Below are 14073 nucleotides of genomic sequence, written 5' to 3' on the forward strand. Positions count from 1 at the left end.
GGGGTGGGCAGGTATCTGTGGCCACCTAAAATAGGAGATCTGGCTTGAGGAGCTGGGTGGGGAAATGGCTCATTTCCCAATTTCTATTTTGCCAGAGAGGAAAGGGCACGGGCATAGCCTGGTTGTTGGACGTGTGGTTTTATTCTACTGTCAGTGTCCTGTGTAGGTTTGGTAGGCTTCAGCATCCTGCTAAGGGATTTTGCCTTCTAGTTTAGTTCACAGAGATGTTAACAGTTGTCATAGTAATAATAACATCCTCTGCTTCTGTGGGTACCTGACTGTGCACTAGTACCACACCAAGCATGTTCCCTCTATACCTGCCCTTGAGGAGTGGCTGTCACCATCACCATTGTACAGGTGGGGAGACTGAGCCTCAGGACCTTGCCCGAGGCCATATGCCATTCAAAACCTGGGTTCAAGTTCAGATCTGTGTACCCTTGAGTCCTCTCCTGGTTTCCCCATCCTGGGGCTCCTTTTTGAGAGTGGGGCTGAGTCTCCTCAGTAGAGATAACTCAGTACAAAAGGAGAAGTCTTCTACAAAGTGACTGTGGCTTTCTCTGATCCGGCTCCCTCTGGAAGTTGGCCATTTCACATTGGATGGGACTAAAACCTAGAGGGCATGGGCTACAGAGGTAGGAAACGACAGGGCCAGAACTAGTATTGATGAACTACACTGTGCCCTAGCTCTATCTACTGAGATCCCCTCATGGCATGAGAGAACCATCTGTATTATGATAGAAAGCCTAGGCATGAACCCTGGGGAGTGGCCCTTGAGCTGGTCTAGAGAAGGAGAGAATGTTACTATGTTGATATATAGAGAGAAACATGGAAGACACAGCTCCTATAGAGAGTCCCAGGGAAGCAAATGTTAACTCAGGGCCATTCTGCCTGCACCCAAGCACCCGTGAGAATCTGTTGGAATTAGGACCAGCTGAATCATTTGCAGGACTCAGTGAAAAATAAAAAACAAAGTCAGTTGTTCACAAAGTATGGAGGATGTCAAGCTGGTGACGGCACAGTGAGGTTCTTTAAAGCTTGAGAGTCAATGTGCCAAAGGGTGGCCCATGAAGCCAGATCACAGAAGTGGAAGCAATCAAGTGAGTGCTTGGGCTCCACCACTCACAGCTATATACAGCCCACTGAACCTGCACAAGGCCTCTTGGCCTCTGAGCCTCATCCACTACATGAGCCGTGGTGTCCCCTCCCACAGCAGGAGGCTCTGTGACGCCAGGACCCGTCTTTTCCTAGGTGACTGGGGACAGGCTACGTTAGGGTGTGTGGGAGCTCTCTTAGGTACACCATTCCAGCCTGACCTACAGTCCCTGTGCCATCGTTCCATCCCCACTAAAACAGCCAGCCTGGGTTTCAGTATTTCTCAAGTCTACCAGACCAGGCAGCATGTATGACAAGGGACAGAGAGAAGGGAAGATTCTGCAGCAGAGGAGCTCCAGCAAAGTCCAGAACTTTCCGTTTGGAAAGTCTCCTGTCTGGACTCCCCACCCCCACCCCACCCACCCCCACCCCCACCTGTTTCCGTCCACTTGGTCATGTGGGTTGGATGCTTGGAATCTTCTGTGCCCCAGTGCCTCAATCAGGTTTCTTGTGGTTCTCTGCAGTGGGCAAAGTGCTTGCAGAACTCATTAGTTCTCATAAAGGGATTATTTCTATTGGCTGGATGCAAAAAAGAAAAAAAAAAAGGAGGCTTTGAGAGATCGGAACCCACTCCAAGCTTCTGGGCCGTGGCAAGATCCACTCAGATCATAAAATGGACGGCGGCCGCAGAGGACCATCCCTGAACTCTTCCATGGGGTCTGATTCTTTTTGTAAAATTTAACTTCAACTCCTTGTGCTGGACAGGCTCCAGGTCCTAGGCTGCTGAAGATGACCTAGCTGGCCCTGGAGGTCTGGCCCACCAGAGTAAGACAACCCTCAGCCCTGCTCATTCAGAGGAGATAGGACTGAGTCCACACAAAGCCTGGGCATAGGAAAGAAGACTTGAGTTGCTTCTGACCATCGTAGCTGGGAAGGCCAGATGCAAAGGAGAGTATCCTGTCAGGTTGTGACAGTTTGCCCCTTCGGTGGCTGGAATGTAGAGAAGAAAGGCACACTGGATGATTTCATTGAACACTACAGGGTTAAGGATGTGAACTTTAGGATGTCTGCAGCTCCATTTCTCTCTCTCCATTTTTTTTTTGATTGCCCCATTCTAGTGGTCTCTTTGAGCCCCACCTCATCATCTGCAGACGAGGGGAGAATCTGCTTTGGGAGGGGTCAAATGGTCACTGTGCCTACAGCAGGGCCTGTGGATAGGTGCTGGGTAGCAGTCAGGGTATGTGACAGGGTTGACCCCAGCTGTGCGAATGAACACACAGGCACAGTTCCTAGAGAGCGCTTGCCTAAGGAATAAGAAGGCATAGCGGGAAAGGGTGGGAGAGATCTGGGCTCCTGAGGAGGTGATTCCATGCATGTTCTGTGGGCAGTCACATGACAAGAGTCACCTACTCCTGCCCCACTGGCCCCCAGGCTCCAGAGGATGACATGATCATCAGTAATCTGTGCACTTCTAGGGTTAAGCACAGTGTGGGCTGCCTGAGAAGACCTTGGATGCCAAGGCCAGCACGCAGAAGGCTGGCTGGGCCCAGCCTGAGGTCAGGCAGAACTGAACTTCCAGGGCCGCCTGTGGCATGCCTGTCAGTCTTCAGTCCAGCTGAGAATGCATGCCCTAGCCCCTGCCCGGAATTTGTGGCCTTCAGGCTACCCCTCCACCAGCAGTTCTGCAGCCTGCCCTGCCCCTCCCCCCACCTCTTGCTACTCCAGCCTGGAGCTGGAAATAGTCTACAGACTGCTGCTCATTCCTGCCCCCGTGGGTCAGCAGGGTGGGGCTGCCTTTCCTTCGTCTGTGTGATCACAGATAAGTCCCTGCCCTTCTCTGATGCTGTTTCTCAGCCTATACAATCAGACAGTAAACCTAAAGCATCAACAGCCCAGTGAAAGTTGAATTAGTCCTACTGTACAGATGAGGAAAACTCACAACACAGAGAGACTAGGAAACCTACCTGGAGTCACACAGCCATTGGTGGAGCTGGGATCCTGCCTAGTTTTCTCTGAAAACCGTATGTTCTCCCTGCTGTCAGATTGGCTCTCACGGGCAGTGGTACCACGCTGGGCCCTCATGCTAAATTCGAATGGTGGTTAGGCAGCTGGGTGAACATGAGTCCAAGGCAGCTCTCAGAGAACTGTGGTGGACAGGCACAGAAGTGACCAGTCAGTGAGGGTAAAGTCTGAGGAGGTAGCCAGGAAGTCTGCTTGGAGGAAGAGAAGCAGTATGGCTCTTGAGGGCCCCAGAGGCTCACACCCAGTTTAGCCTGGCTTCTTCTGTAACAGGAGCAAGGGTAGCTCTCTGAGGACTTAGGGTTCAGCCTCAACCTCCACACTGGAGATAGACCCAGAGCCTCCGTTTCCACAATGGCTTACTCCTGTAGCTGGACACTTGGGCCCCCAGTACCTTTTCTGGGAAGAAAAAGCCTATCTACCCAAAGGCAGGAACAGGGCAATCCTGAGAGTCTGAACTCAGCTCATGTTTGAGGTCCATGTTCCTGAGGGACAAGTTAGGATTACAGAAGCCCGGAAACCAGACTGGGGCCACACAACTACAGCTGCGTCACAGCAGACCCAAGAGGCTATGGCTTGGGTATTCGGCACCCTTCTGAAGGTGGGCTAGGCTCGGTTTCTCTCTGCCTCAACCACTTATCCACTTATGTTAGGACTGAGAGCCCATAAAGAACTCTGCATTTAATACAAACAATTCTTCCTCCCCTCTGAGGTTTGCTCACCCACCAGGTCTTGCCTGGAGCTCACCATGCTCCTGTTTGTGAGACACATGTCCAGGCCACACTTGTGGTAAACGACAGATCTACCGGTGCCTTTTGTCTCAGGGTCCAAAACCCCCACATACTTCATAGCAAAGGAGAATTTCCTGAGCTGGCCACTGTCTTAAATCATCAAAATGTCACACTCTCTCCAAGGGAAGGAAAATGTCTCAGAAGCCGCCTGGGCAAATTCCCCATGGCATAAGAATGCGTGAGGCCCTGAGATACACCCAGTCACACGGCATGACACTCCAGCCTCACAACCACACACACTGCCCTCCTAAACTACTCTGGCTGTATGGAAGGCAGCGACGCTGACAGTGGGGACCAGCAATAGTGACCAGAGCACTGTGCTTACTGAAAGTAAAATCAACTGAGTTGCTGTTGCTGCAGGGAGCAGGACCAGGGACACTCAGTCTGTGGAGACTCACTTAGAAGGGGTTGAGGAGCCCAGGTCTGTGAAAACTGATCAGTGCCTTCTGTGACATATCCTCCACCCTGACCCATTTACTTGGGTCAAGATGCTGTGGAAGACTGAAAGTGGACTGGACTGGAGGTCAGAGCCCACCCATAGTCTATCTCAGCTCCCTTCACAGAGGGATGCTAAGTGCTCATGTACTCTGCAGTCTGGGAGGTATTTGATGGTATGGTAACCATGGTTACCTGGGTAAACCTGCAGCTGGTCCTGGAGAATGAACCTGAACTGGACTGCCAGCATCCAAGTCACACAAGGCTGGACAGTGAGGCTGCCCCAAGGACTGTGCAGAGAGAGGGCTGAGGGGTGATAAAGGAAAGGGGTACACGGCTTTGAAAGTGTAGGCTCTCCATGACCCTTGACTCATGTCATTCCAGCTGGGCATCAGCCTGATTCCAATGGGGAGGGGGGACTGGAGTCAGAGAAGGCAGGACATTTGGCCAAGGTCACACAGCCAATCCAAAATCAAGCTGGATTTGGGTCCTGGTCATGCTCTTCTGGGGACCAAGCAGATATTGCCTATCAGTTAAGGGAGTCACTGGCTAATTCCACTGGGTGTACAAAGAAGACAGGGCTATGCACTCCTCCCTCCTGGACTTCATCTGCTCTAATTGGCCATGAGTTCTGGTGCTGCTGACATTTACCTGGTAGAGAGAAGGGCCTCTCCCTCTTGCATCAAGATGCTAAAAATAGCTAGGGCTAGCTTCCCACAGCCCCTGCCCAGCCTACGCTTGCTCCCCACTTCAGTGACCTTTTTCCTAGGCTATGCCTTGCAGCCTGAGGAGAATTCTCTGTCAGGTCTCCATGTCCTCCAGCTGCCTGCAGTGGTCCTGCTCGTACCCCAGCTCCCTCTCCTTGCTTCCCGAGGGACACTCCCTGTTTATAGTGGTCACCCCATCCCTGGGCTTCAGTAGGTGCATTCTTCCTTCCCCATTGATTGGGAACTCACTTCTCATCCTGCTCTATGCTGGACCCAGGCACATTGAGGCATTTATTCCAGTCCTGTTTGTCCATCCTTACCCCTCCAGCAATGAAGAGGAGGCAGGCTTTGGTGTGGATGTTGGGAGCCTTCGTGCATCCCTACTGCTGACAGTGGACAGCACCATGTGACCATAGGGTATGGCAAGGTTGTACCGAGGCAATGTGGATGGAGAAAAGCTGGATCAGGAACGGAGCACCTCTCGGAGTTTTTCTCATAACATATACTGGGAGCCTCATAAATGAGAATGGTGTACTGGAACAAGGAAGGAACATTCCAGAACAGGCTAAGGATTGGCAACTTGATGTCCTTCTGGTCAGGGCCTCTTGCCCATTCCCCGTGTACTCCCGGTATGGCCTGCCATGCCTGCCTAGCCAGTGTTTGTCTGGTTCGTGTCCTGGGTCAGCACGACCAGAAGTGTGTGGACACTGGCCCTCATCCAGTGGCTGGCTGGCTTTTGGACTTGGCCCAGTGGAAACAGAAGTGGTTTTCCAGGTTTGGGCTTGCGCCTGGCACATGGGCTACCCAGGCGTGCCTCGGTTTCCTCAGCCGAAACAATATGATAATGCTGTAACTGATGCTAAGTTGTACGAGGCCTCAGTCATCAGCACCTGCATACACAGAAGAGCGTGTGCATGCTCACATCCAGTCAGCATGCAGGATGCATGGACTGCACCTCCTGCCATGAGGCCGGTTGCTCAGTTGGTGGTAATGACAGTGGCCACCTGCCATGTTGAGTGACTGGTGTCCGCTGCTGAACACAGCCCATGGGATGCCGAATTCAGTCTCCAAACCCTCTACACAAGATCCTCTTGTACACTGAATTCCAGATGAGGAAACTGAGGCACAGAGAGGCCACCCACAGTTGGAAAGGGGTGAAACTGGAAGTCAGAATCAAGAATCAGCCCAGATTCTTGAGTGATCAAACAGCCTGTCCCTGCCCCAGTGTTACAAGTTCCACGACCTGGGAGATTCAACTCTCTTCTGGGTGACACAGGGTGGGTGACAGGGCTAGCTGTGGCTGGACAGGGTCCCTCCCCTCCACAAACCCACTTGGATCTCTCTCAGCCTGGGGACTTGCTGGTTCTGTCTGGACTTGACCCTTCCCATGCGTGCCTTATAACTGTACCCTGCTGGGTGTTGGTCACCCCTCCCCTTGTTTCCAGACCCCCTGCTGTGTTCCTCTTCAACTGCTCTCCTCCATCCTGGTCTCAGGAGGGTTCTAGAACATGCCAGCCAGGTCTTTGCCCAGGTTGCAGCAGTGGCTGGCTGATGGATCATGGACTGCTACTTACGAGGCCTCAGTTTCCCCATTTGCACAGAGGGCCTCGGCAGCTCTCTATTCATCCTTCTAAGGATTTCTAGAACCCCCTTTTTATTGTCATCGTGTGTGTGTGTGTGTGTGTGTGTGTGTGTGTGTGTGTGTGTGTAGGAGCTCGAGAGTGTGTGTGTGACATGTTCTCAAGGTCAAGTGCAGAGGTCGCCTTCCTTCTACCTTGCTTGAGTTGAGACAGGCTCTCTTGCTGTTCGCCATTGCGGTCACGGACAGTATGTCTGTGAGTTCCTGAGTGTTCTCCTGCTTTCCATCCTGATGTCCGGGCATTGGGATTACAGGTGTGCACCGCTGCCTCTTGCTTCGCAGTTAAGAACTGCTCTGCGTGGGTCTCAGATCCTCACACTCTCACAGTGAGCGCTGTGTCTATTGAGTCATCTGTCTCTCTAGCCCTGGACTTAAGAGGAAAGGCAGAAGCCCCCCCTCCCAGCCCCAGCGCCAGCAGGCTCTTTCTGGTGCAGTGATGGAAGACACCATTGACAAAGGAGAAGTAGCAGCAGAGGGACAGAGCGGAACCAGAAACAACTGCTGCCCTGTGTTACCACCAGCTCCCCCCCCCCAATCCCCCACAGGCCAGGGCTCTTGGGGTGAGGAGTCCTTGGGTGCTGGGTTAGTTTTTACTGGTATAGACTGCAGTGCGTGTTGAAGCCAGGTCTCTATGGAAGAAGCCTGGGGATATCATCTACATCCACCTCTGCCTCCTCTCTCTACCTTTTAATCATCTCTGGGTTTGTGTCCTTATCCCCATCTTGTTCCTGCTCCCATCCTTCTATGTCTCCCCAGTTTCCTGTTGCCACCAGGGAAAAGCCCAAAGTATAAGGTGGCATCAAGGCCATCGTCCTGGCTCAGTGAGGGCCTCCCTTAGCCCATCTGACCTCTGATCTTTGGTGATATGGGTAGTGTGGCAGCTCTGTGCAGGCCTGGTTTTACGCCCAGTCCATGTGGATGAAGTGCATTCTGGACCAGAACAACAAAACTCTTACTATTTCCTCATGCCCTTCTCAGACACTACCTAGAACTGCTGCCCCCAGCTACCCATGGTGGCTCAGGTCCAGCTTCCGGAGACAGGAGCTGCCTGTCTGTTCACATGGACGTTCAGTCTCAGAGAGAGTGGAGCTACGCAGAGGGGAGTGAGCAGACTCACGTAAACACAGGCATGTGCTCCCAGCTCTGCAGCTATGTGACTTTGGGCAGCCCAGATAATTTATGGTGTATGGATAACAATTGCACCTTCATCACGGGTACTGGAATTAAATGAAGCGACCTGTAGTAAGAGTGTTTGGGGTCCAAGGACATTGTATGGAGGATGGGTACAGTGCTTATTCATTGGGGGCTGAGGGGGGTAAGGCTTCATTCTTGAACTGTTCATTATCTTCCCCCAAAAGCCTTACTCAGTCTTTGATGTCACTTATATGCCCACCCCAGCCTTTCTGTCCAAGCAATCCTTCCCAGGGCTCCTGACACTCTAAGAACCCCAGCCAGTGCTTGCTGGTCTTTATTGCCTGTTTGTCCCCCCAATTTCCACTGAGCACCCTCCGATCCGACCTCAGGGATTATTCATTTTTTCCTCACAGCTGTCTGGACCCCAGGGGTGGGGGCTCAGGACAGTGTGTTGGGTGAACCCATGTTCAAGCAAAATCATCTTCAAGAGCAACACAGCTGTAGTCAGCTAGGATTCTGGGTCTACTGCTGCTGAGGTCATATCTGGGGCACCTGGAGCCAGGAACAGCACTCACACCATAGCTTCAAGGGGCTCAGCAGGCACCATGGAAGGTGATTTGCCACAGGCTCCCCTGCTGTCCAAAGCCTTTCTCTGAGCTACAGGGCTGTGTTTTGTTTGCCGAGGTCCTGCCCCACCCCCACAGTCCTCTGTTAAATTGTGTTATTATATTTAAACAAATCAATTCCATTGCAGAGTTTTCCCGTCCTAATGATGAGTTTGCAGTGCGGATACCATTGATTTCTCTCAGTCCTGAAAACCAGCTGATGGATGACACCCAGTGCTTCCTTGGAGAAGCACTTAAGCAGCCCTGCAGGAGCCCCAAGCTTCCCAGGGACACTGCCCCGCCCTACCCTCAGCTGCTGCCTGCAGTTGGGATTGAGGTCAGGGGCCAAAGGAGACCCCAAGCCCCTCCCTAGCTGGAAGGAATGTCATAGCAGGGGCCTGCTCCTGCCCCTGTGACACTAGACTTGTATTGATTTTGGCTCCAGGCAGGACTTAGAGAGCAAAAGAAGCCTGGAGGTGGAAGCTTGATCTTCTACAAATCCAAAGCACCTTCTCAGGAGATGGCATCTAGTCCTTGGACCTGGTGGGGTTGCCTGGAAAAGCCGTTTGAGCTGCTTTTGGGAATGGAGGGAAGGGAGGGTCAAGAGCTGCCCTTGCTGGAGAGGTGGAAGGGCTTCCTTCCCCTTTGGGGAATCCTTCAAAACCCAGTGTTCAAAGGCACTGTCAAACTGCCACCCAGGGCTTTGGCTCTGAGATCCCTGCCTTACCTGCTTCTCTGAATTCCTCTGGGGAAGAACTACTGTTCCCAGGGTAGAGGGCCCTCTTGTCCATCATAATGGAGGTAGAGTGGACCCTAAGAGCCAATCAGGTTCCCAGATGTACTACTGCCAACCCCTCTCTTAGCCACCCTGGACTTCTGTGAGTTCAGGCCTTTTGCAGCTTTCAGGCTTAGCTGTCCACAGCAGCACACTCTGGAGCCTGGGAACTGGTCTGGTGGGAGACAAGAGGGAGTGGTAGGGAGTGTGATGAACCTCAAAGAGCCTGCCTGGCCTCAATGCCTCCAAATGCTGATAAAGGCAGCACAAAACTCTCAGGGATGGAGCTGAGGCCAATTTGCTGCCCCTCCCCCCTGCTAGCTAGCTCACTCTTTGTTTTAGAGACCAGAGTTTGTGGCCAGGAGGAGGGAGCTGCTCTTCAGCCTCAGGCTGCAGTGGCTTTGGAGTGGGGGTAGTGGCTGTCCACTGGCTGTCCAGTGCTTCCCAGGCTTCTTGAGACCACCCCTCACTGAGGACCCCAGGCTGGCCCCATCTGCACTCTTCCCGCACATTCCCAGCACCCACCCCAGCCACCTCCCTTCCTGCAGACTGACAGCTCCTGTAATCAGGTTAGCCTCCCCTCTGCTCAATGCTTGCTCCGATGAGCCAGACCAGCTGCCTCTAAGGCGGTCCACCTGGCCCTCTCTATGGTGCTGGGGTTGGGGGAGGGGAACCGAGGGAAGAACCACCAAGGGGGAGACTGAGCATCTCTCCAACTGGACGTCTCTAGGAGTTCTTATTCTGCTGTCCAAGACCCTGCATCCTTCTCCCACCTCCATGCTCCTGGGCACTCATGAGCACAGCGGCTGCCCCTCTTCACAAGTGTTTGCTACACTCCTTAGAAAACTTCTATTCATCCTTGGAAACCCAGTTCCTATCTCTTCCTCTGGACTGCTGCCCTGGCCTCCACCTGCACTGGGTGCTCCTCTGGCCTGGAACATATCCGTGCCAGTGAGTTCAGAGCATTATTCCTGGATCTAGCTCCTCAAGAGGTTCGGGAATAAAAAGAAGAGGAAAATGTCCTTTCTCTGTATGTACCTCAGGCGGCAGCTTGAGAAATACACAGTAAATGTCCAGGACCAGCCAAAGAAATAAGCAACCAGAGGAGAGAAAAAGACAGTCAGGAGGGTCAGGACAGCTGCCACCTTCCCCTTGAGGACTACAGTCCACTTCCTGCTGGGGAGGTCCATTCCAGGCTTCTCTAGACACATGCCAAGCCTGAAATAGACCCTGGGGCCTTGGTTGTATCTTCCCAGTCCCTCCTCCCTGCTGGGCATCTTGGCTCCTCCCCTCTCAGGCCCTGCTCAGTGCCAGGTCCTTGCCAGCCAGCAAGGCCAGGCTATGCCCTCTGCCCCTGCTTAGATAGATTTTTATGACTATGGTGTACATGTAGGGTCTGCTGCACTCCAGGAGCGCCGTGTGCGTTTAAGGACTGGAGTACTACCGCCAGCGTGGTTGTGCTACCAAACCACCAGCTGCCTAGTTACCATTCTTCTTGCATTTATTTCTGCTAATTAAAAAGAGAGGAACCCTTAACAAACTTTTACGTAAATACTATATTTGTTCTATGTAAAGATGGGATTCAGATTTGCTGGTGATTAGCTGATTGTCTCATCTTGTGGTTGTCACACATGATGACCTTGTCTCCCCACACCCCCACCCCCAGCTCCTGCCACCTCAGAATTCAGATGATTCTGAAGGTTCCTGGTTGGGTGTTGGGGGAAGGTAGTCAGAGGGCCTGTCTGGGGTGTTCAGTACCATGAGTGTTTGTGCCGCAGTCTGACTAATGGAGCTGGGGGGAACCCCTGTACTTATGGGGAAATTGAGGCCCCCACTTCCCAGCAAGAGGTAGATTCTACTTCTGCTTGGTAGACTCATCTTCTAGGGCTCATTCCGTGTGCTGTACACTTCTTGGGAAATGGACTAAGAATTCAGGGCTTAAACTGTCCTGCCTATGAAAGAAAGGGGCAGCCTGGCTAAGTCTTTGTGCTCTTCTAGGAATCTGTCTCCTCTCCCTTCCCATCTGTGCTCTCCCTAGCAGCCATAATGCTCATGGAGGCATCCGCCCCACCTGGATGGAGGCCCCCCCAACATCAAGCATGCACTCCCCCAGGCCTTGCACACTGATGTACCAGGAAACAGGTGTGGGGGCTGATTTCACATTTTTTTAATATTATGTATTTATTTTCATGTGGATTGGAAAATATGTATAATTAGTATGTAAGACCCATGATTTGGCAGATGATAGTACTTTAGATGAGGCTATGTGAAAAAGAAGGTGATTGGTTTAAAGTGATTTAGATAATGATACGTAAATAATTAAGGTAGAACTCTGATGGGCTTGCAGTATCTGGTGACAGAGGAGGAGACATGCTGAAAGAGCCCGGGTGATGATGACTACAAGTCAGAGCCAGACCCTGGCATTGGGAATCCAGAGACCTGAGTCCTGACTTCCAGTCCCTGGTCTATAGATACCCTACCGTATCCTAGGGGCCAATGGCACTCCTGGATCATTCCAGAGTCTCTTTAATTCTGTTGGCCATAAGTAGTAACCCCCAAGAAAAATAGAGTGTGAGTGGGAGGACCTGTGAAGTGGCTTCCTGCCCAAGGTCACTTGACAGAGGGCACAGGCCCATGTCCTGGCCTCTTCAGTGTTGTAGGTTGTAGATAGGTCAGCGAGCCCCTGTCTGGCTCCCTCCTGTCTTGGGGCTAGACAGTCCCAAGGCTTTGGTGACTTCTAGCCAGGGTCTTCACCCTACCTGCTGCTTCTGAGATCTATCTCCTCCTCTGTTCAGTAGGAGATGGCGGGCCTCGAAGACATTTGAGAACCAAGTGCAGAGTGCTCCTTGGAAAGTACTCAGGTCAGCCATGGTATACTGTGGGTCCTGGATGGAGCCCTGCGCCACCCACCTCGTGCTATGCAATCCATGGGAGGACCCCAGTGCTACCAGATACCCTTAGTTCATCAACTCTTGGGTGGTCCTGGAGGTCTTAGGGGCAAATGGGATTTGAGGGAAGATGAAAGGCATGGCTGGAGTGGCCAAAGACACCTGTCACCACCTCTTCCTCCTCTTCTCCCTCCTCTTCTTCCTCCTTTCCTCTTCCTCCTCCCTTCTGGTCCTCCTCCATCAGCCACCAGCTAACCTTTTCCACCATCATTTGACCTCATGACTCCAGGCTTCCAGCAAGTGCCTCTCAGGAGCTCACTGCTATTACTGGCTGACCCCTGTGGCCACTCTCTTGCAGCCACTTCTCTCTGACTTGGGATATAATCTGGCAGCACACTGGGTGACCTGGAGCAGCCCGTCCCCCACCCCACTATGATCCCTAGGGTGCCAGCCCTGTCCATGTCTAAAGTCTCTCCCACTCTAAACCCCATCCACCTGTCCTGGCAAGTGAAGGTGACGCCCGTTTGTGCCTGTGCAGAAGACCTAGCATGGTGAGGTGAGCAGGGGGCCTGCTCACTCGCCGAGGAGTTGGTGCCAGGTGGGATGAGTCAGTGATGTCATTCGTGGATGGACGAGTAAATGAATGGGTATACTTACCGTCCACCCTTGGTTGCTGCTGCTACTGCTGCTATTGGAGTCTCTCCAGCTTCTCAGAACAGTGGCCGAGAGGACTGGTCACGGCACAGTGCCAGCCCGTCTGGGTCTACATCCTGGTGATGACCTTGAGCTGTTTTCTTCGTGTCCCTCTATGTTTCCTCATCTTTTAAAATGGGTACAGCGTGTACTTCCTAGGATGTCATGAGATTAAATGAGTCAGTTGACATAAACTACTTAGAATGCTACAGCTAATGGCCCTTTAAAGTTAGTTGTCTTTAACAGTTTCATTACCACGATGATTAGCAGAGGCAGGGAGAAGCTGGTGGAGTCTTGGAGTTCCTGGGAGCTATGGGGTGCTGTGGGTAGAGAGGTACAGCAAGTCCTAATTGGGAGCTTCTCTTTGTAAGCTTTTCTGGTCAGTCATTTAAAGAAGCCTCACCAGAAACGGGATGTGGATCCCTGACGATCCAGGAGTTTGTTCTGGTTTTTCTAACTCTAAGTAGACATTTACAATTTTACATTTTTTTCCTCCAGGAGGGCTTCCAAAATGGCATAAACTTCAGCTATCATAGGCCTGAACTACAGTCTGTCACCATGCCTATTTCTATGTTCCCCTTCAGTGGTCCCAGCAGGAGGCACTGTCCCTCCTAGCCTTGACCATGCTGCATGCTGGTTGGCCTCTTCAATTCAGCTCCCCAGCCAGAGCATGGCCTGAAGGATTCCAGGCAGCCAACAGGGAGAAAGGGGCCGCAGAACACCTCCTGCCAGGGATGTGCAGCACACCAAGGCCTGGTGCTAGGTCCCATAGCCACTGCCTTGCTAAGCTGAGGGTCACTGCAAACAGACTGAAACCTCCTCCTCTTCTTCCTCTTCCTCCCCCTCCTCTTCCTCTTCCTCCTCCTCCTCCTCCTTCTTCTCCTCCTTCTTCTCCCCCCTCCCATGCCTTGGTGTGAGCAGTTAGGCTATGAGAAACAGGTTGCTGAGTTGTTTGGTCATCATTGGAGTAGCTGGCTGTGTGCCTAGTTTAGTGTCAAGTCAGGGCCCTCATGTCCTGTGTCAGGGCCCCCATGTTCTGTGTCAGGTCATTGGCCTTGCCCTCAAGGATCTCTCTGGTCATCAAGACCACAGGATTCTCCCCTGAAAGGAGGAGAAGATGGTGTCAGTCCCCTTCTCAGTAATCTCAGAGTGAGGAATACAGAGAACCCATAGCTCATGAGGGCAGGACAGACAGAACTAGCTTTCAGAGGCTAGGTCATTAACCGGGGAAGACCCCTGGGTAGGCACTATGGACACTTGCTGCCTTCGCTGGCTGGCATCAGGGCCTCTAGACC

The 14073-nt window shown here is 52.4% G+C and overlaps 1 protein-coding gene across 8 annotated transcripts in view; it reads left to right on the forward strand.

The window, feature by feature from the left end:
* The window catches only part of Zmiz1 (zinc finger, MIZ-type containing 1), a 205277-nt gene that overhangs the window by 43229 nt on the left and 147975 nt on the right, over positions 1-14073 (forward strand). The window lies entirely within an intron of this gene.

The sequence above is a fragment of the Rattus norvegicus genome, chromosome 16 (assembly GCF_021556685.1).
Source record: "Rattus norvegicus strain SHRSP/BbbUtx chromosome 16, alternate assembly SHRSP_T2T, whole genome shotgun sequence".
In the NCBI taxonomy this organism is placed as follows: Eukaryota; Metazoa; Chordata; class Mammalia; order Rodentia; family Muridae; genus Rattus; species Rattus norvegicus.